The sequence below is a fragment of the Tinamus guttatus genome, unplaced genomic scaffold, assembly GCF_059628265.1.
Source record: "Tinamus guttatus ecotype Peru unplaced genomic scaffold, ASM5962826v1 Tinamus_guttatus_pri_ptg000390l, whole genome shotgun sequence".
NCBI lineage: Eukaryota > Metazoa > Chordata > Aves > Tinamiformes > Tinamidae > Tinamus > Tinamus guttatus.
The window spans coordinates 234,028-253,943 of NW_028288924.1; the positions used below are offsets into that span (position 1 = coordinate 234,028).

The following is a 19,916-nucleotide window of genomic DNA, read 5'->3' on the forward strand; positions in this document are numbered from 1 at the left end:
TCATTTGTGTAGAGATGTGGAAAAATTACCACTGCTTAAAAAGGTCCATGAAATCACTTTCCTAATGGCATCCTTGAGCTCCTTGTTCCTCATGCTGTAGATGAGGGGGTTCAGGGCTGGAGGCACCACCGCGTACAGAACAGCCAGCGCCAGATCCAGAGATGGGGAGGAGATGAAGGGGGGCTTCAGCTAGGCAAAAAATGCAGTGCTGACAAAAAGGGAGACCACGGCCAGGTGCGGGGGGCACATGGAAAAGGCTTTGTGCTGGCCCTGCTCTAATGGGATCCTCAGCCCTGCTCTGAAGATCTGCACGTAGGACACCACAATGAAAGTGAAACACCCAAAGACTAAACAGGCACTAACCACAATAATCCCAGCTTCCCTGAGGTAGGAGTGTGAGCAGGAGAGGTTGAGGATCTGGGGGATCTCACAAAAGAACTGCTCCACCACATTGCCTTGGCAGAGGGGTAGGGAAAATGTGTTCCCAGTGTGCAGGAGAGCATTGAGAAAACCACTGGCCCAGGCAGCTGCTACCATTTTGACACAAGCTCTGCTGCCCAGGAGGGTCCCATAGTACAGGGGTCTGCAGATGGCAACATAGCGGTCATAGGCCATGACGGTGAGGATACAATACTCCGCTGATACTGAAAAAAGGAAGAAAAAGACCTGAACAGCCCATTCCATGTATGAAATGCTCCTGTTGGCCCACAGAGAATTGTGCATGGATTTGGGGACAGTGGTGGAGATGGATCCAAGGTCAAGGAGGGAGAGGTTGAGGAGGAAGAAGTACATGGGGGTGTGGAGGCGGTGGTCACAGGCTACAGCTGTGATGATGAGGCCGTTGGCCACGAGGGCAGCCAGGTAGATGGCCAGGAAGAGCGAGAAGTGCAAGAGCTGCAGCTCCCGCGTGTCTGCAAATGGCAGGAGGAGGAACTCGCTGAAGGAGCTGCTGTTGGACATTAGTTCCTTCGGGGCCCAGGAGTCGTGTCCGAGGAAGGAAAGAAAGCCAAAAGTTAAGGCAGGCTTTTCTGAGCCAAACCAGTTTCTCAAGGAACTCCCCACATTTCCTCTCTCCCTTATTTCAGCTCCCTTTCTGGTGCTCCACTTTGAACTGGCTGAGTGTGCCACGTGCAGCAGGGACTCCTGCCCATAGCTCCGGAGGAGTTGTTTCTGCTTTGCTGCAGGTGGAAATAGATGCACTAGTCTTTGACTGGTATTTGTGGAGATGCCTTGGAATGGCATATTGCATTGCTTGGAATGGACTTAGTCCAGAGACCAAGTGGGAATATTCTCCATTCACCAGCATGAGAGCTGAATACAGCCCTCACACTAGTTGCATCTCAAGGAGAAGAGCTCTGTGAGGGATTCACCCCCATCACTCTTGCCCTCCTCAACAGAGATATTTGTATCTGAGTCTGCCACACCAGATCTCACTCCAACAAGGGAGAACAACAGTCAAAGGGAAAAAAGGATAGACCTTATCCTTTCTACATGTCAAGATGTCTAGAGATAGACCTTGTCCTCACGCCTCTTTTAACCCTGCACCCTGCACCCTTATTCCAGGCACTGCAGAGAGAAGGAGTAGCTTTGATGCACACAAGCTGCAGGAGATGATGTCCACCCCTTCTATGGCAGGGCTCTTCAACATTTAGAATTCAAATCTTCTCTGCAAAAGGATAAGTGGAGGTGTCTGTTGATATATAAGCATGCGTATAAATAATGTATATGATGGAGCACACACAAACACACAAAGGTGCCTACTCACTGTGGGAACATATTTTGACAGAGCAGAAATTTTTGGTGCTTCAATCGTTCTCAGCATAAACCCTTGTGCATTCCAAAGGAAAAAAAAATAAACACCTTGTTATGACTTTGTCATGGAACCTGCTTCATCACTGAGTCTTGCCCCTCACTGTCGTGTACTTGCACCTCACTCACATGAAGGACAACGACACTCACAAGTGAGCCCTGTTCTCCCTGCAGAAACCTCCCAGGAGCAGGGGACTGTCCAGGGGCACCCCCATGTCTGCAGGTGCTAAGGAGCAGCTCCGATAGACCCTGATGCAGCAGCCCAGGAGAAGCTGGTGCTGTCTATGAACTAAGGGATGGCTGAGGTGTCGAGGGTCACTCTCACACCAAGTGCCAGGGCCCTCCCCACAAGCCAGAGCAAACAACACCTCCACACAAAGTGAGGTCAACTCCCCTCTGCTGTTGTCTGTAGCAGGGCTTTATACCGGTGCAGGTGGGCATGCGCTGAGGAGCAGCACTCATTGGCTACAGGCTCCCAGCTGATTGGTTCTCCTCCAGGTGTTCGGTTGCTAGGCGTCAGTCCAGTTCCCCACAAACTCCACTTTCTTATATATTCTTACTAAGGCCCCAACATCTCCCCCTCTTTTTTCCAAAAAACAAAAATTAGCAATAAACATTGCAGCATTTACAAAAAACAAATTAACATCGCTGTAATCCTCAGCATTTCCCCTCTTTTTACAAAAAACAAAAATTGGCAATATCATGCATCAAATTATTACGAACAAAAACAAAGTAACATAGTTGCAAGCATAAATATAACCATTCTGGTTACGCATAAGTGTAACAATTTCTATAATTCATGGTCCATTAATTGTTTCTGTCCTTTCGCAACCACGGTCGTACCCACTTGGCTGGTACCCAGGTCGCTCCGTCTCTTCCAAGTACGCACGCATATCCTCGTCCCCATGTAACTAACTCAACTGGACCTTCCCAGATCTGTTTCTGTGGACAAAAGACTTCTACCTGTACTTTCTTTCCCGAAAGGTCAGCTGAATTTTTTGAAAAATGAGTGAAAATGGGTACGTTGTCATCATTTCTAGGGTTGAGCCAATTCAAAACGTAGCATGCTTTACTTGTTAACTCATAGGGACCCATCTCCCCCTCTTTTTTCAAAACAGACAGTAATTGTTTTAAATTTCGATGGTGTCGCTCGATGATGGCCTGACCACCCGAATTATACGGGATACCCATCTGATGGGTTATTCCCCATTGCTGAAAAAAGTTTTTACAGATGTTGCTCTTATACGCCGGTGCATTATCTGTTTTTATGATGTCCGGTTTCCCTAAAACAGCAATTACCTGAGCCCAGTGTTTGCAGGCTGACTTAGCGTTTGTAGAAGTGGCTGGGGTCGCCCAGAGAGCCTTTGAGCAGGTATCCACCGTAACATGTAGATATTTGTCGGCCAAAGGGAGTGAATTCCGTAACATCTGTTTGCCATATCTGCCTCGGTTGTAGTCCTCTTGGATTGGTATCCATTTCCTGTAAAGGGGTCAGTCTTGCGCAATCCGGACAGGCAGCAATGATAGCACGAGCTGCCGCTCGGGAAATTTTAAATTCGCGTTGTAACGCTCGAGCAGATTGATGAAAGAATGAATGAGACGTTGATGCCTGTTGTTCCGCCGAACAAGAAATACCCGCTGCTGACACGGCACTGTCTATGACTGCATTACCTTCTGTTAAAGGGCCCAGTAATGCAGTATGACTACGAATATGCGATACCCAAAAGGCATGCTTTCTTTGTTGAATGATGTTCCACAGCTGGACGAACAAAGCTTGGAGATTATGGTTATTTACATGTCCTATAATTGCCCTATGAATTCTTTGAACGATGCCTACTACATATAGTGAGTCAATAACTATATTCATGGGCTGATCATGAAAAGTTAGAAATGCCCAAATTACCGCTTTTAATTCTAGAACCTGCACGGATGCAGTTTCCCATCGAATCTGAGTTTTCCAACGATCTGACTCCCGGAAAGCGTACCCATATTTCCCGGTTTTGCTGCTAGCATCTGTGAATACAGTAATTGCATTTGATAATGGTCTTAAACTCTGGATTTCTCGTTCTTCCAGCTCCAAAGAGGTGTGGAAGAGAGGATGCTTGGGATAATGATTGTCCACTCTAACACCCTGAATAGCTAGAGCAAATTCTGCACTTTTTAAACACCATTCTTCAACTAATTCCAGAGTCTTTAGAGGCAGGATAATACTATCAGGCTCTCTGCCGGCAATTGTTCGTACGCGTTGCCGGGCTTTCAAAATTCCCATTCCAATTGCTTCATGCCTTTGAGTTAGGGTACGTCGCAAGTGGCTTGGGAGAAAAACCCATTCAAGTACAAACAGGATTCCTTTTTCATCTATCTGGGCGATAATTATCGCCACCTCCCTTTCCCGATTATAGACCACCAGAGATATTGGTAATCTTTCCTGGAACCTGTAGGCCGCTGTTTCTGCTATCTTTTCCTCGATTCGTTCTAAGGCTGCGACAGCCTTTGGGGTTAAGCTCCACTTTTCTGCAGGCCCTTTAGCTCCCCTAAGCAGTTGAAGCAACGGTTCCATTTCCGCATTTGTAATGCCGCAAAAATTCCTAATCCATTGGATGTCTCCTACCAATTTTTGTACACAGTTAACGGTGTCAATTTTCGTCTGCAATTTAAGCTTCTGGGGTCTAATTCTGGCTTCTGTGATGACCATACCCAGATAATTCCAAGGAGCTTGCCTTTGAATCTTTTCAGGGGCAATGACCAGGCCAAATTCCTTTAGACAGTTAATTAGCTCCTCTTCCTGCTCAGCTGGCAAAACTTCAGGGCTTGCTATTAAAATATCATCCATATAGTGGTATGTGATCAAGTCGGGGTGCTTTTCCCTCCAGGGTTTTAGGGCCAAACTCACAAACCATTGACAGATGGTTGGTGAATTTTTCATTCCTTGAGGAAGAACTACCCATTGGTATCGCTCCGATGGGCCTTCCCTGTTAATTGTAGGCACCGTAAATGCAAATTTTTCACTGTCTTCTGGGTCAAGCGGTATATTAAAGAAGCAATCTTTTAGATCGATTACCAGCAAACTCCATGCCTGTGGGAGCATAACAGGTGAGGGCAACCCTGGTTGTAGAGCTCCCATGTTTTCCATGCATCCCTGATTTGGTTTTTCAGTTGCTCGGCCTCCTGGCGTAACTGGTCAAGCTCACTCATTTTCCCGTGCTAAGTTGCACCTCACTGCCACCTCTGAGAGGACCACAAATCTGCTCTTCCATCCGCTGCTCATCATCCTGCCCGGTTTGTCCGCCCGCCCTGGCCTGCTCCCGGCGACACTGCAGCTTGGGGGGCGGGAGAAGGAGAAGAGGGCGGCAGTTGGGGGGGGGGGGGGGGGGTCGCTGGCTCTCAGCTCCTCCCCAGGGGACCAGTGCACATCAATTCTAATATGTGCATGTCAGTCTCTAATCACTGTGGATTTTGCCACAGAGAGGTTGACTCCTGTGCTTCCGCGGGTTGCAGCGGAGAGTTCACAGAGGCAGCCATCGTCTGGGGATACTTGTTCGCCGTGTCCCTCACAACGCGGCGACTCCCGTTTCCCTGTATCGGCGTGCCGTTCTTGCGGAACCGTGATCGGCACTCCGCTGCCTTATGCCCGAACCTTTGACATCTCATACAGGTCCCATTAAATCCTCTCAGGGCCATACCTTCCATCCTGAATCTGTTAGGACACTTCCTCCTCATGTGTCCTAATCGACCACATAGGAAACATGTCCCATGAAATCTCTTGTCTTCCTTTCTAGACATTCTTTCTCCTTTAATTGCTGCGGCCAAAGCCGCACCATGTATTTTTGCTTTTTGTTCTTCCTCCATCAATGGTGCTCGGGCACAGGTCTCTATCATTTGGACAATTGAAGCTCCTGGTGGCAAAGTAGCTAACAGTTGCTTGCAAGTTTGGTTTGCGTTTTGAACTGCTAGATCCTTTGCCAATATTGCTTTCATTTCCGCAGGCACATTAGGTGCCATATCCAGGGCTTCCTTCAGTCGATCAACAAAGTTGAAAAAAGACTCATTCGGCTTTTGTGTTATTTTGGTGTATGGCAACTGTGGCGTTCCTATTTGTGGTAGTGCAAGAAAAGTGGCTAGTGCTGCATTTTTCGATTGCTGTAGTATCCTGGGGTGAAGCGCTGCCTGGGCCTCGGTTGCCCGGTAACGCTCATTCCCCATTAGTTGATCAAGGGTGGCAACCCTTAATGGATCATCCATACTGCGATTTAGATTCTCCAATTGTTTTTCCTCTAATCTTTCCTGCCATTTTGCTAACCAAAGCATGTAAGCGGTAGAGGAAAGCAGGAGCTCCATTATCGCTCTGCTATCCGCAGGTACCATATGGGAATATTTAAACAGGGCGGAGACCTGATTTCTCACCAACTTATTGTCGTGCCCATACTGCATTACTGTTTTTTGTATGCCTTGAACAAATTTCCAATCGAGAGGTTCCCACCTGGGGCCCTGGGCTCCCGTTACTACAGGAGCTGCTAGTGGTGTTAATACAAATTCTCCTTGTAACTGAGCATTCTCTATGAGCCCTTTATACCGTGCTCCCGCATTAAATGTTGGATTAACAGGTGGCATTTCCTCATCATTACTTCCACCTGCAGTAGAAGTGGCTGGGAGCTCCAGCAACAATCCTTCTTCAGCTGGGTCACTTCTTCCAGCTGCTTTCTTTTGAATCTTAGGAGCATCTTTTCGTGCCTCCCACTGCTCTAATTGTTTGTCTACATTTTCCAACCCTTCGACTATAGCCCTATGGGCAGCCTTATAGGCTGCCTTCACATCTCTGGCCTTGGACCCACCGTCTAGTCGCCGCATTTGTTCTAATAATTCTGTCATTTTCTCTGCCTGTCCCCGAAGTTCTTGTCGCATTTTTTGAACCACGGCATTATCATCGTCCGATCCATCTGGGATCGGTACCTTAACTGGGTCCACTTCCATTTCGGGCGCTGTGGGGGTTGGTCGCTTTTCCCCCTCCCATTCGGGCGCTGTGGGAGGTGGTCGCTTCTCCCATTCGGGTGCTGTGGGGGGTGGTCGCTCCTCCCCCTCCCACGGGGGGAGATACTCATCCACTCCCCCCCATACTTCTTGTTCGGCCAAAGTTACCGGACATGCCTGTTTAGGTGAGGTTACCTTTCTCTTATTATCTATTTTCTTACACTGAATTGGCTCAGTATTGTTGGTACATTCAGAACTTTCAGACCCGTTTTCCTTTTCTTCTCCATGGAGCGCTTCCCAAAACGCAATAGCAACTAACCGCTCAAACATAGGCCATATTAGACGAAATGTCTTTGTGAGGCGCCACGCTTCCTTCGAGCCTAATTGTACACCATCCCATAGTTCTCTTCCTACTCGCTCCCATGATTCAAATTTATATGCTTGGGAAGCTTCTTCTATGATTTTTTTCTTCTTACAAAATAGCAACAAATCGGTTAACTCGGTTTTCGAGACCTCAATCTTAGTTTTTTGAGCAAGCCTTACGAAGCGTTCAACAGTATCATGTTCCATTGCTGTTGCAGCAACTTCCACTCTAGATGCGCCAATTCCCATTCTGACTCACCAGGTCGTGGTCACAATCCGCTTTTCTCCAGTAAGATCCCTCGCGTTCTCGCACGATCACGTCGCCCACGATCACGTCGGGGTCACCAGATGTCGAGGGTCACTCTCGTGCCAAGTGCCAGGGCCCTCCCCACAAGCCAGAGCAAACAACACCTCCACACAAAGTGAGGTCAACTCCCCTCTGCTGTTGTCTGTAGCAGGGCTTTATACCCATGCAGGTGGGCATGCGCTGAGGAGCAGCACTCATTGGCTACAGGCTCCCAGCTGATTGGTTCTCCTCCAGGTGTTCGGTTGCTAGGCGTCGGTGCAGTTCCCCACAAACTCCACTTTCCTATATATTCTTACTAAGGCCCCAACACACAAGAATACTGAGAGAAGCCTCTGCAAAATGTTATCTCCAATCCGAATGGCACAGTTGTTAAATTTTTGTTTTGTTTCATTAGGCAAAGTGTTTAGTTGAAAGGCTTAAGGATGACAGAGAAAAGAGGATATAGGCATTTTCAGTAACTGTTCTTTTTAAAATTTTTTTTTCTTAGCATGCTACCAAGTTTCTTATGGTGCAGTCCTATTAGTTGAACGATTGTAATTTATATGCCCAAAGTGTAACACTGTATTTGCTGAAGGTCAAGATATAAGAAAGAATTGATTGCAAAAGTTTTGATGATAAATGTCTTGACTAGGAATACAGCAGAGAAGATGGAAAGGGATCTTACTTATTTTCACATATTAAGACTGACAAGAGAGAAATATGTGATACATTATGGGAAACAGTATTTCCTAGAATGCCACTTAAGGCAAAACTTGGCCTTTTTCTGCAAGAAAGTCTTCCCCCATCTCTCCTTCTGGCTGACCAAAACACCTTCCCCAGCCTTACCTGGAGTCTCTCCTACCTTGGTGCTCTCCATCTCAAACAAACCTGGTGATCTTCCTCTCTCCAGCCACTGCGCAGCAATCCCTTGTTCCAGCTCTCCTTGCTGCTGGGCCCCTGTGCCACGACTCACCTTGTCCTTCCGTCCTCTGCTGAGGACCCTTCCAGCCAGAGCGCTCACTGTGGAGCCACTACTGCTCCCAGCTAGACCCAGGACTGCTGCTTAGGCTGCCCCGGGCCTTCCTAAGGCATTACCTGTTACAGTTTATCATCAAGATCTTATTCTGTTTATTTATATAAATTAAATAAAAAGGCTATAATATATCAAAAATATAAATAATTTCCAGAATACATAAATACGTTACAAAAGTGGCTCCTTTTTTAAAAAAAATAACAATGTGTCCTTTTTGCCAAGACCTTTTCAGATTCAAAGCTCTCAAAACACATGAAAGTCAGAAGAGCTCACAAAATACATATAAAAGATGACCTTTTAGGGTCCAGGAGTTTGTCCAAGAGTTCCAGATGATGTTCACAACTTCTTTTACAATAGGTTTAAGAAGAGACTGTTCAAGGAAGAGATTTAATCACTATAATACCATCTCCTTAAAAAAACAAAAACAAAAAACCCCACCTCTGTCAAGGATGTGCTCTGATCGGACTACAAAGACAAGGTAACACAGCCCTCAGAAAATGGAGCAGATTATATCTTGGAGATCCCAGCACGCCAATACCTGCTACATGCTGGACACACACAGCGGAATGTTGGAATCCAGGCTTTCACACAATTGCTGGTGTTAGAGGACACTGCAAAGCCATGAGAAATAGTTTAGAAGAACAGCTGCACACAGATTGAGGAGTTTTACCAGAGACCACCAGATTAACCAAGGACAGCAAAGGCCTCTTATTTCCACAATGTCCCCTGCGTAGCAATCAGTAGGGCCGCTCAAATACTGAATAAATAACTACTTGGAGAGTCTGAGGATTCAGGAAAAAAGATCTTATTAGGGAACTAAAACTTATTAGGAAAAAATGGAAAGCAAAGATAAAGAGGAGAAGCAGCAGGGGAGTGCACCAACAGGAGGGATCTTTGCAGCTGCCGCTGGAAATGGGAGAGAGGCTCCATTCAGTAGCGTTTCCTCTGTCTTCCGTTCCCCTTGCCTTTGGCTTCCTTCTCCTTCCGCTCTGCAGCCGTGGTGAAGGTGATACAGTAAGCATCTAGAAAATCCATCAGCTTTGCCTTGGAAATCTTCATGCCGTTTGCTTTCAGCTCTCGGTGCAGTGCAGCCAGCTCAATTGGCTCGTAAGAGAGGACCTTGTGGTACAGGACTGAATTTGAAAAGATGTAGTTTCCCACTGCGTCCAGTGTATCTGCTTCCTGGGCTGCTGTCTGAGAAGCTGGGAGCTCCTCTTCCTCATCCTCGGATATATTGCTACAAGAACTAAAAGTGAGAAAAAGTGCAAAAAACAATCAAGGAAACCACTGGTCATCAAGGGCACACTCAGAGATGCCCAAGTCCCTGGCTGCCAACCCTTGCAATGCCCTGTGTAGGATCTCCGACACCAGCAATTGCCAAAGGGAGGGAGGCAGAACACGCCACGTGTTCTGCAAACCTGCACATCGAGCTGTGCCGGTGCTGCCCGGCATTCCTTGCTCCTGCTGCACTACTGCTGACACACTTGCTCTGTGCAGCACCACACGCAGTGCTCACCGAGCAGCGCTCCCTGCTCCTCTTGCAGGCTCTCACTCAACCCTGCGAGGCTCCTTGCAGTGCCAGCTTTGAGCTCTGCCCATGTGCAGTTTCACCCATGAGCATTTCTGTGCTCTCAGAATAGCTCACTAGCAATTAGACTGAAACGCACAACAGAAGAACTTACTTCAAGTGACAAAAGCTCAGGGAAGCTGCCTACAGTACAGATCCCCTGTATTCTGCATTGACACTTATATTTCCCATTTTCCCAGCTCATCTCTGTGCTGCACAGTAGACTCCTTTGTTAGTATTTTGTTCCCCTACCTCTGTATACCAGTAGAGACGTCACTGCCATCCAGCGAGGATGAAGATTCCCGAGAATATGAAGATTCCTGAGATGATGAGAGCATCAGCTCCTCCTTATCAGCTGCCAGAGAGCTCCTCTCTGGAGATACAGTTGGTGTCTGTCTACAGTTGGAGATTTTGGCACGTTTCCCACCAGCATGCCCGTTAGTCTTCAGCTGCCTACGGCGCTTGGCTGGAGGCCTCTGTGGGAGAAGCTGGGAGGATGGGATATCATCCTCTGTGTCAGTATCCACATCCGTATCCACGTCCTGGTGAGTATCCTGGAATATGGCCTTCAACTTTAACACCATCTGGCGTTTTGGGAAAGGACGAACTCCAAATCTGAAAGAGAAAGGTAGGACTTAAGCCTAAGATAATGCTGCGCCTTCCACTGCTATAGCTCAGCAATGTGACCAGGCCAGGAAGCTCAGTGGCCAGCTGGAAGAGCATGACATTGGAAAACCATCAAGTTTTCCCCTTTAGCACAGTAGCTGCCTTTCACACCACCTACCAGCAGGTTTCTCACAGAATCACAGAATGGTTGGGGTTGGAAGGGACCTCTCGAAATCATCTAGTCCAACCCCCCTGCTCCAGCAGGGACACCTAGAACATGTGGCACAGGGTGACATCCAGGCGGGTTTGGAAGATCTCCAGGGGAGGAGACTCCACAACCTCTCTGGGCAGCCTGTTCCAGGGCTGTGACACCCAAACAGTAAAGAAGTTCTTCCTCATATGGAGATGGAACTTCCATGTATTTTTTCTGCTCATAAAGAAATGTACTTGTACTTTTTTTTTTTTTTCTAGATATACTTGTAGAAGCAGTGCTAACCTGCTCAACTCCCTCTTCAGTTCTGGGGTCTTCATAAGGGAGTAAGCTGGCATTGGTGTCATAGGAGTCTCAGGAGACTTGTCCTTCTCAGGAGACTTGTCCTTCTCTTGACAGGCAGGTTCTGCAACAGAATGAAATTGTCATCAGAATTAGTACAGAAGGATATAGGAGGGATGATATCTTCCCCTCCTGGTGGCAGATATTTTAATGTTATCTAGTAACTGTTTAAGAAGAACTACTTGTCTGCAAGCTGCTCTACTAAATACCTTTATACTGAACAGATCAACACTTTCGTCTTCCTTGGGTCTAGGATATTTGTTTTTTATTGTCTTTAAATCAGAAAACAAATTGAGCCATATGTTAGGTCTGAATAAAAAAGCCCACTGGAGGCTTTGATAGAACTGCTGCAAGGTAATTAAAAATATATGTTTACTGAATTCTGTGAAGTGGTTCTTTCCCAAGGAAGAAAATTGCATAGGAGAGACTTGATGCAGAAGAAACCGAACAAGTCAAGGTTCTGGGGGCCTGAATTAGATACTGATTTAGTGATACTGATCTCCTGATACTGTGAAGCACAGTCAGTCTCAGGTCATGTTCTAAATCCTGCTTGTTAAACTAATTACTTACGATAGTATAATTAGTAATATATCTAATAAATATTAAGGGATAAATTGCTGTTCTTAGAGCTTAGATGGAAGGAACTGTCCTAGTAAGCAGCTGACCCCAGAAGGGTATGACCCCAGAGGCTAGTGTTCTCTGTGTCATCAGACATTCAAGCAGACAAGGCCCAGCTCCTGACACCACTAAGTGCAATCTGGTGGCAAAGAGCAGCTTGGCCCTTAGTCTTGTGTGCGTCCTGAAACCGCTCACTGTGTCCTCCAGTTGGGACCAGTGCTGGACACACAAAAATCTGTTGGAAGAGCCTACAATCAGCAAACAGAAGGGCAGGGCAAGTCAAAGCAAAGGCAAATCAGAAGAACTTTGCAGGAAAATATGCAGAGAGCCTACCCGTGGGCAGGAGAGGCACCTACTTCCAGCCAACCTCTATACTTTTACCACTGGAAGCAAAGCTTACCCGATGTCTTCGTGTAATTGTTAGCACATACATCAGTGATGAATGCATGAAAAACAAGACCCATTACTGCAAGGAATAATCATTCCCTAGCATGCAAAGTGAAGGCTGTTTGATTTTTTTTCCCCTCCCAGGTAATGTCTCATCATTTCTACAATGCATACGATCACTGTCAAAGCAGCAGCATGAATGGATCACAAATGGCTACGCTCCAACTATCCCACGTATTTAGTTGCACTCCCCCACATCAGAAGCTGACTGTACCTTCTTGAGCCTGGCCCTGACTGCTTTGGATGAGAAGGCCAAAACACCCTCTCAATATAGCAGGTGAACAACAAACAGGATGATCACCTAAAATGACAACAATTTAACCTACTTCAGTGAACTCTGTACAGATACAAGCTCTCACCGGGAGTCTTTGCAAGGTCTGTCGGACAGGCATCTGCTGAAGCTGACACCTTCTCAGTTAAAAAAAGCATCTGTGGGAATTCCTCCTCTTCACTATCTGAAACTTCCCAGAATCTGGGCTTCAGGAAACTTTCAGGAGAGCCAGACTCTGGTAACTTCCTCTCTTGTTCTAGCTCCATTTCATCATCAGCAGATGAAACAATAATATCAGCCTCTTTTCTGTTCTGGACTGCAACATCCGGAGTTTTTATGACTGGTGTTGACAAAACTGAAGCATATTTATGCTTGTTTAAATCAGTGCAGGAAAGCTCTTCTGGAGAAATTGTGCTCTCTATGTTCCGATTTCCTGATGTAATGTCCTGCTCATTGGCTTTCTGGAAAGCTATTTTGGGAGACGGGAATGGTTTTTGATTTCTCTCTGGTGTTTTTGCTTCTCTGGGAAATTTCCTATCCGATTCTGAAGACATAAGTGAAGAACCAACAGCAGGATAAAAAGACATAGAAGATTTGAGAGGAGGACTGCCACAAAAACCATCCCTTTGTGGAGAGAGGTCTTTTTGTGACTTGGAGTAAGGAAGCAAATCATTAACATCAACATGTTTTTCGCTAACAGCCTTTCCTGACTCTTTGATAACTTCTTTCATTGGAGAAGGCTCACTGTATTCTATCTGATTTTTGGAAAATAAGCATTTATAATTTTCACGCCTATCAGTATCATTGTGCAGTGAACAGTTGGTGAATTGTTGTTCTTCCAAGAGGTCGTCTCCTCCCATATTATGTGAAGCCTGAGACAACTTGAAATCTTTCCCACTTTCCCATCTCCTAACCCACTTCTGAGGTTCAAACTGACAAGACTCAAAATTGATGCTTGTGGCATTCACATTTTTGCATCCACTTGTATTCTGCATTTTCTCTTCTTCAGACAAGTCACATTTGGATGTTTCCACATCACTGTCTTCCCTCAGATGTTTGAAGTCATTGCTTATCAAGGCAGATACGGACCTTTTTGCCTCTTTTTTCTCAGTCTGCTGGTTCGCACCTTGGGCTACCTCAGTATCCCTACAGATGTTGTCATCTGTGCCTTCACTCATCTCCAGTTTGTCTTGAACCATTTTTCTTTGAGTTGCAGCAAACTCATATATTTCCTCCAGCTCCTGTTCACCCACCCCGTTGTCGTCTTCCTTCTGGCATGCAGGGTTTAGCACAGCTTCTTCTTCCTCATCTTCAGCCACCCACACTGAGTTCAGGAGCTCTTTGAAGTTCTCAGCTCTGTTATCATTATCTTCATCATCTCTCGCAGAGAGGAGATCATCTTCTGGATCCACTCCAGAAGATGCCTGGCTCTCTTCAGCGCAGTCCTTACACTTGAGCACAAGTTCCCTTAAATCAAACCTGCAAGAATGTAACAGAAATGTTAATGTTTATCTCCCTCAAAATTCATTCAAAATTCCAAAATGTTATAGTTGCCTCATCAATCTAGTGAGTCTTGTAAAGAAAGTTAAATTTAATTTGTGAAACTGTTGTGCCAAATTAGACATGCAGTTTCAACATTAATAAAGTCAATAACAATTTCAGGTTTTCACTCCGTGTCACCATAATCTTCTCAGGTTTCACACTTATTTCCCCCATTCCAAACAATGCATCGCTGCCACTACAGAGGATAATCAGTTCTCCTTGATTAGGTATGAGTTTAACTGACTATCAACATAAAAGAGCAGATTTTTTTTCCTGGTCTTTTTCAGAATTACTTTAAAAGGAGGACACCTACATTTCCAGAACTAAGTGATTTTGATCCGATAGAATGTGTTTCATCTGCTGCTGTTTCAAGTTCATTATCTAACACATGTCTAGGATCATGACTGACATAACAAATTAGCATTCCCTGCATCCACATTCTGCAAGTCTCATTCAGATTAAGTGTGTCACTAGGGCAATGCTTTGAGAATTACACTCATCACCATTGCCACCATCAGCTGTCATTAAAAATCATGAGACAAAACTTGGCAAGTGTTCTAGTCATAAACCAAAAATAGAAAATCTCAAGCAGATGTAACCTGAAGAAAGATTCATGAAAAAATGAGGATAAGATGCTCTTGTGTTCATATTTCACTTAAGATGGAAGCAGAGGTACTTGCATCTCAAGTGAAATGAGTTTTGTGAAAGCCACTGAAACCACAACAGAAGGTATCAGGTTAAAGTCCATGTGGCTGAAAGCATGAGGTGACCCAAAGCACACTCATATGATACAAACCTGGTAGCCAAAGCCCTCAGCTGGGGCACAATTCTAGCAGGGATGTCAGTATAAGCAGTGTAAAGATATCGCAGGAATGCGAGGACTGCCTCTTTTGTCACATCGCTCAGCAGCACCCGGCGCGTCTGCTCGTCGTCATCGTCCTTCACCTTCACATATATCCCTTCGTCGTAAACCTGTGCGGTAAAAGGAAAGCAAACAAGGTCCACTTCCTCATAAAGGAACAACACCAGCAGTATCTGCTCTCTATCAGGCCACTAATTTTTTTTTTTTTTTTTTTTTTTTTGTGTCAAAGTCTGTTCCTATGGCCAGGATTTGATGCCTCAGAGGGAAGCTAAAATGACCAGAGATACAGAGCTCCCTGGGGAATAGGGAGCTCCATACAGCTGTTAACTTGTACCCTGAAGCTTTCAAGGACCCCTCATAAATGGTCCTAAGCACCTTGAGTTGAAACTGCTGTAATCATGCATGAGGACAAAACGAATTCTACTGATTCCAGAAAGAATGACAAAACTTTGTCAAGAAGTTGGTATGGTCTGGTGGCAGCTCTGTCAGAGGGCAAGTTCCTGTCTTCAGCCCACTACCTTTCATTGCCTTTGCAGGAAATTGCACAGGAGCAGGCTGGAAACTGTATGAACCAAAATGCTTCTGGAAACACAGAAATTACTTCACTGGCCTTGCCAAAGGCACAGGTCAATGCAGCTACCTCCATAGCACCTGTGGGAGTGACAGACCTCTGTTTGGGTTAGTTACAAGCACAGCTTGTAAATACTGTCTACTCCGTAATCAGCAGGTCCAGAGTGACTTGCCACTGGATCTCCAAATACTCTGTGCTTACTGTACGGCATCACTAACTCATTTGTTGTGATCAGTCTGGAATAGATGGTCAAACTCCTGTTACTGCAAAGGGGCTTTACTCGAGGGGAAGAGAAAAGTCTAACAGCAGTACTTACCAGCTGAACAGCCCGAGGACAGCGTGCATACAGCACAAACATATGGGCATAAAGGATTTCTCCAGAGTCCACTTGAAACTGGATATCACTCAAGTAGGCGTTGTTGACCATGATATTGTAATCTTCTGCCAGCATCCTGAAAGAGGACTAGAACATAGAAGGGACACAAAGACAGGAGTTGTTACAGCTGTAAGGCATTTTCCTGGCAGATAAGGAGGCAACAGCCCAGTTTGTCAGCACTGCTGTACTCTGGGTCCCAGCGTGGGTATGGCTGCCTTTGCCTTCTCAGGACTAACAGAATCCTTATCAGTGCAAGGTCTTCTTGAGGGAGGCTGCCTGACTGTAAGTAGAAAGCAGCTTTACCTGAGACACTAATTGTTGACCTTGTAATTTCTGAACCTAGCGCAGACTGGAAGAAAGGCAAGTTTTATCCAACTCCATGAGATGTAGTTCCACCAGAAACAGCAGAGCTCTTTATTTTATTAGCAGGTTTCTAGGTTAGTTCAGTGGGAACTCAACCTCTCTACTTGCTTCAGTGTGTTTGCAAGGAGCCAGTACCAGTTAGAATGGAAACGGCAGCACACGCTGGGCCATTTCTTCCAGGCTTCACAGGTGGGCTAGAGGAGACTCTGCACGTCATGGACTGCTCTCCAAGGGCAAGACAGGAAGCTCAGTCTGGAAACTAGTTAGGTGTTTCCTGCTCTCTTTTTCTTGGCAGGTAGGACACCTGCAAGACGGTACCCCGAGAAGGCAGGCACTGCTTTCCAGGCAGGAAGCCCAGAACAGCCTTCCTGCTGACACTAAAATTACGACTCGAAAATGGGGAAATTAAGTAAGAACAGAAATATTCTGGCTGCACCATTCTCTGTGCAAAAGAAAGACTGGAAAGGAAGATAAGAGGAGAGGCATTGACAAAGTTCTGGTCAGAACCATGCAAAATGGGTGCGTACATGAGCCTGGATGAAACCCCAGACAGTTCTGTCTCTCCTGGTCTCCAGGAAGTGTGGCCTGTGTCATCTAGGCTGGGCATCAAAGCAGAGTACTACCTAAGTGCTGAGCAGATACATCCCTAGTAACTACCCCCAAATACTCTATGCACTACAGCCTCAATATTTAACCTGGTTCTCTTTGTGTAAATTATGCACAAATCTGCTTTATGTTACCTGTTATTTTAAATTAAGTAGGACAAACACTCTGAAACACCCACAAGCCTGCCTGTGGGCATCAATGAAACATCACGTATTTGGACTTCAGCTTTGCCTAGGATGATTCCTGTGAGTGACTGTAATGCTTAAACATCTCTGTTTCTGTGAAAATGAATGGGAAATACTCCATACTTCTGGAAATTAATCAAATGGGAGAGGCTTTTTTTTTTTTAACAGATAAACAATACAAAAATACAGTGCAAATAAACAATACAAAAAAGGGGAAAAATAACATTTTTCCTTACATTTATATCGTTGCTTCTCGGAAATCTCTTCTCTATGGGTAGAAGGGCAAAGCCACTTAGTGAAGAATCACTGGAAGTCAATTCTTTTCCTCAAAGAAGAAAAGGCAGATCTCAAGTCAGGTACAAACTTCTTGTAAGACAGAACGAAGTGGCAACTCTTAACTGCCATTTCTTCCTTGCCATGACAACTCCCCAAGAGACTCCTGTCCCAGGCTGACATTTCTGAGCTGAACGGTTCAGCCTCCCCCTCTTGGCTTTATCAGATGCATTTGGTTTTCTTGGCATATGACCAGCAGCCATTTGCTGCAGCTTAATAGGAGAACTGAGGGAATTTTACCCAAGTCAAGTACAAAGCGGAGAGACATTAGATTTAGCAACCATAGTCTTCACTGATGAGTGAACAGGAGACACACAGTGCATATATTATGCTAAATGGTTGGACAATTTTAAGGCTACCATTGGTCTTGGAATGTGCCGTTGTGCAATGCACACCACTGTAACCAGGGAAGTTAGAGCTGCTCTTGAAGGAATTCTAGGTGGTGGACTTTTTTCAGCCTGTACAGATCAACTTCAGGGACTGTGTATCCATGTACCAACACAACATCATCTCTTACGCTCTTCTTTCACCAGGTCTTCTCCTGGTGAAACCTCGTAAGACAGTGCTGTCGGCAAAAGCCACTAGGCAGAAAAGAGCATATATTTTGGGGATATATTTTTGCCTCACTATTGGCCGTGTCTGGGCCCCCAGCTGGCAGAAATGCATCTGACACCTTTAAAGGATTTTTAAAATAAAATTTAGAAGCTGCTGTCTAAGAGGAGCTCTTCTTAAATATTGGGATCTATGAATCATTTCAGAAATGTCAACTTGATTGTACCTAAAGCCTGCTACAGAACAATGCCCCCAGATATCACCCCCTGGATCAACAATATCATCTTGCGGCTGCTGCCACTGCTCTCCAAGTTCAGTATGGCTAAACGTGGCTCCTCACAGCTGATGACACCAGAGAGGAGGCTCATGAGGCTGCCAGAACTTACTTGGCTGCTCTACTTCCTGAGCGTCGTTAAGCTCAAGCCTCCACTGAGTTTGTGCTTCCATGGCCAACTCAACCAGTTGCTGCAGACTCTGAACATGAACCTTCTCGCCCTGAGACGAAATCTGTCCAGCCCATTCAGAGCCGGAGTCGGCTTCATCAGCAGCTTTTTCTCCAGTCTCTGGAGAAGCAGGATAATGAGGACTGAGATCAGGCTGAAGTTGCTGAGATACTTCTGGTTGATCAGATCCCACTGATGGCAGAGAAGTCTCTGACTTATAATTCTGATCAAAGGAGAGAAAAAAAAGACATCAATAAAATAATTTTGTATGTATTTGCAGAGCTCAGAGTACAGTCTCTGAATTGATCTCTAGTTCATACTTTCAAAATATCTTAATAAATATTAATAAAATACTTTGAGCGATCCCCAGATACATACTTGCTCTCCAAGAAGATAGTGCTATAAGGCGACAGACTAAAAGGTCCTGTCTGTTTCTGTAGGCAGCATTTATAAAACTACAGAAAAACGAGAGGCAAGACATCTGGATAATAACAGAGTGAGACCGCCCGGTTTAAAACTGGATCACAGTCCTGCATGCAGCTTCAGGCAGTGGGATACATGAGGAAAGCCTGAAATGCAAACGCTTCACTTTACAACCCTAGGAGTGCCCACCCCCTCCTCAGTGTAACACACAAGCATCCATCTTCAGTGTGAACTTTCCACACTGTTCCTTGCTGCCTTGATACAAAACATGAGTAAAGAAAGAGAAAGGCTCTGATTATAATCAGTCAGAGAAAAGTATCAAGAAGGAACACAAGAGTCAGGCTACTGTAAAAATAGCTAAGCTAGTGGCAAAATGAAGAGGCTCAAGCCCTCTCACTCAGTGCTCTGCTCCCATTTGTTTTGTCTTCCAAAAGCCCAAAGAACAGCTTGGCAACACAAGCCTCAGCCTCCTGTCCAAAAGGGAGAAGCGAAAGTTCAAGATCACCAAACCTACTTGTGTGAGACCAGGGGACAGTTGTGCAGGAGCAGAGAGCATGCAGAGCATGGGGTGACTCACTTACATGGCAGAAAAGAGAAGGGCTACAGAGCAAGTAAACTGTGGCACACAAATACCAGAGGAAGGAGAAAAGAGCATCCCACCTGCACAGTTATGCAAGGTACGATTGGAGGGGTCGGTTCAGCAGTGTAGAATGATTCAGGGTCGCAGGGCCCTGTTAGAGCATTGCTGTTCCATAAAGGGCAGTCCTTGTTTCTGGGCGATGGCATGAGCCAGTCTGTTTTCTCAGATCCATCCTCCAAAATCCTGCTGGTGGGAAGCCGAGGAGTGGAAGGGAATTCCATCTCTTGTGTAAGCACCATGGCGGCTCGCTCTTCAGTCCTTTTGCGGGCTGTCTCTGGATCCCGCAGCAGTAACGGTGGAGGAGTAGTTGGGCCTCTTTTACGTGTTCTTTTCTCTTTAAAAAGAAAAGCAAAAGAAACCCAAATAAATGAACAGCTGAACACATAAGCAGAGGAACTGAACCTGCCAGCTTTTTCAAGTGTTGCCGTTGGCAATGATCAAAATGCAACTACAGCAGAACACAAGATTTCTGCAATAAGTCCCAAGCCTCCCGTTACTT

The 19,916-nt window shown here is 45.6% G+C and overlaps 1 pseudogene; it reads right to left on the reverse strand.

Moving 5' to 3' along the window:
* Positions 1–960, reverse strand: LOC148593444 (olfactory receptor 14J1-like; annotated as a pseudogene).
* Between the last annotated feature and the right edge of the window lie 18,956 nt (positions 961–19,916).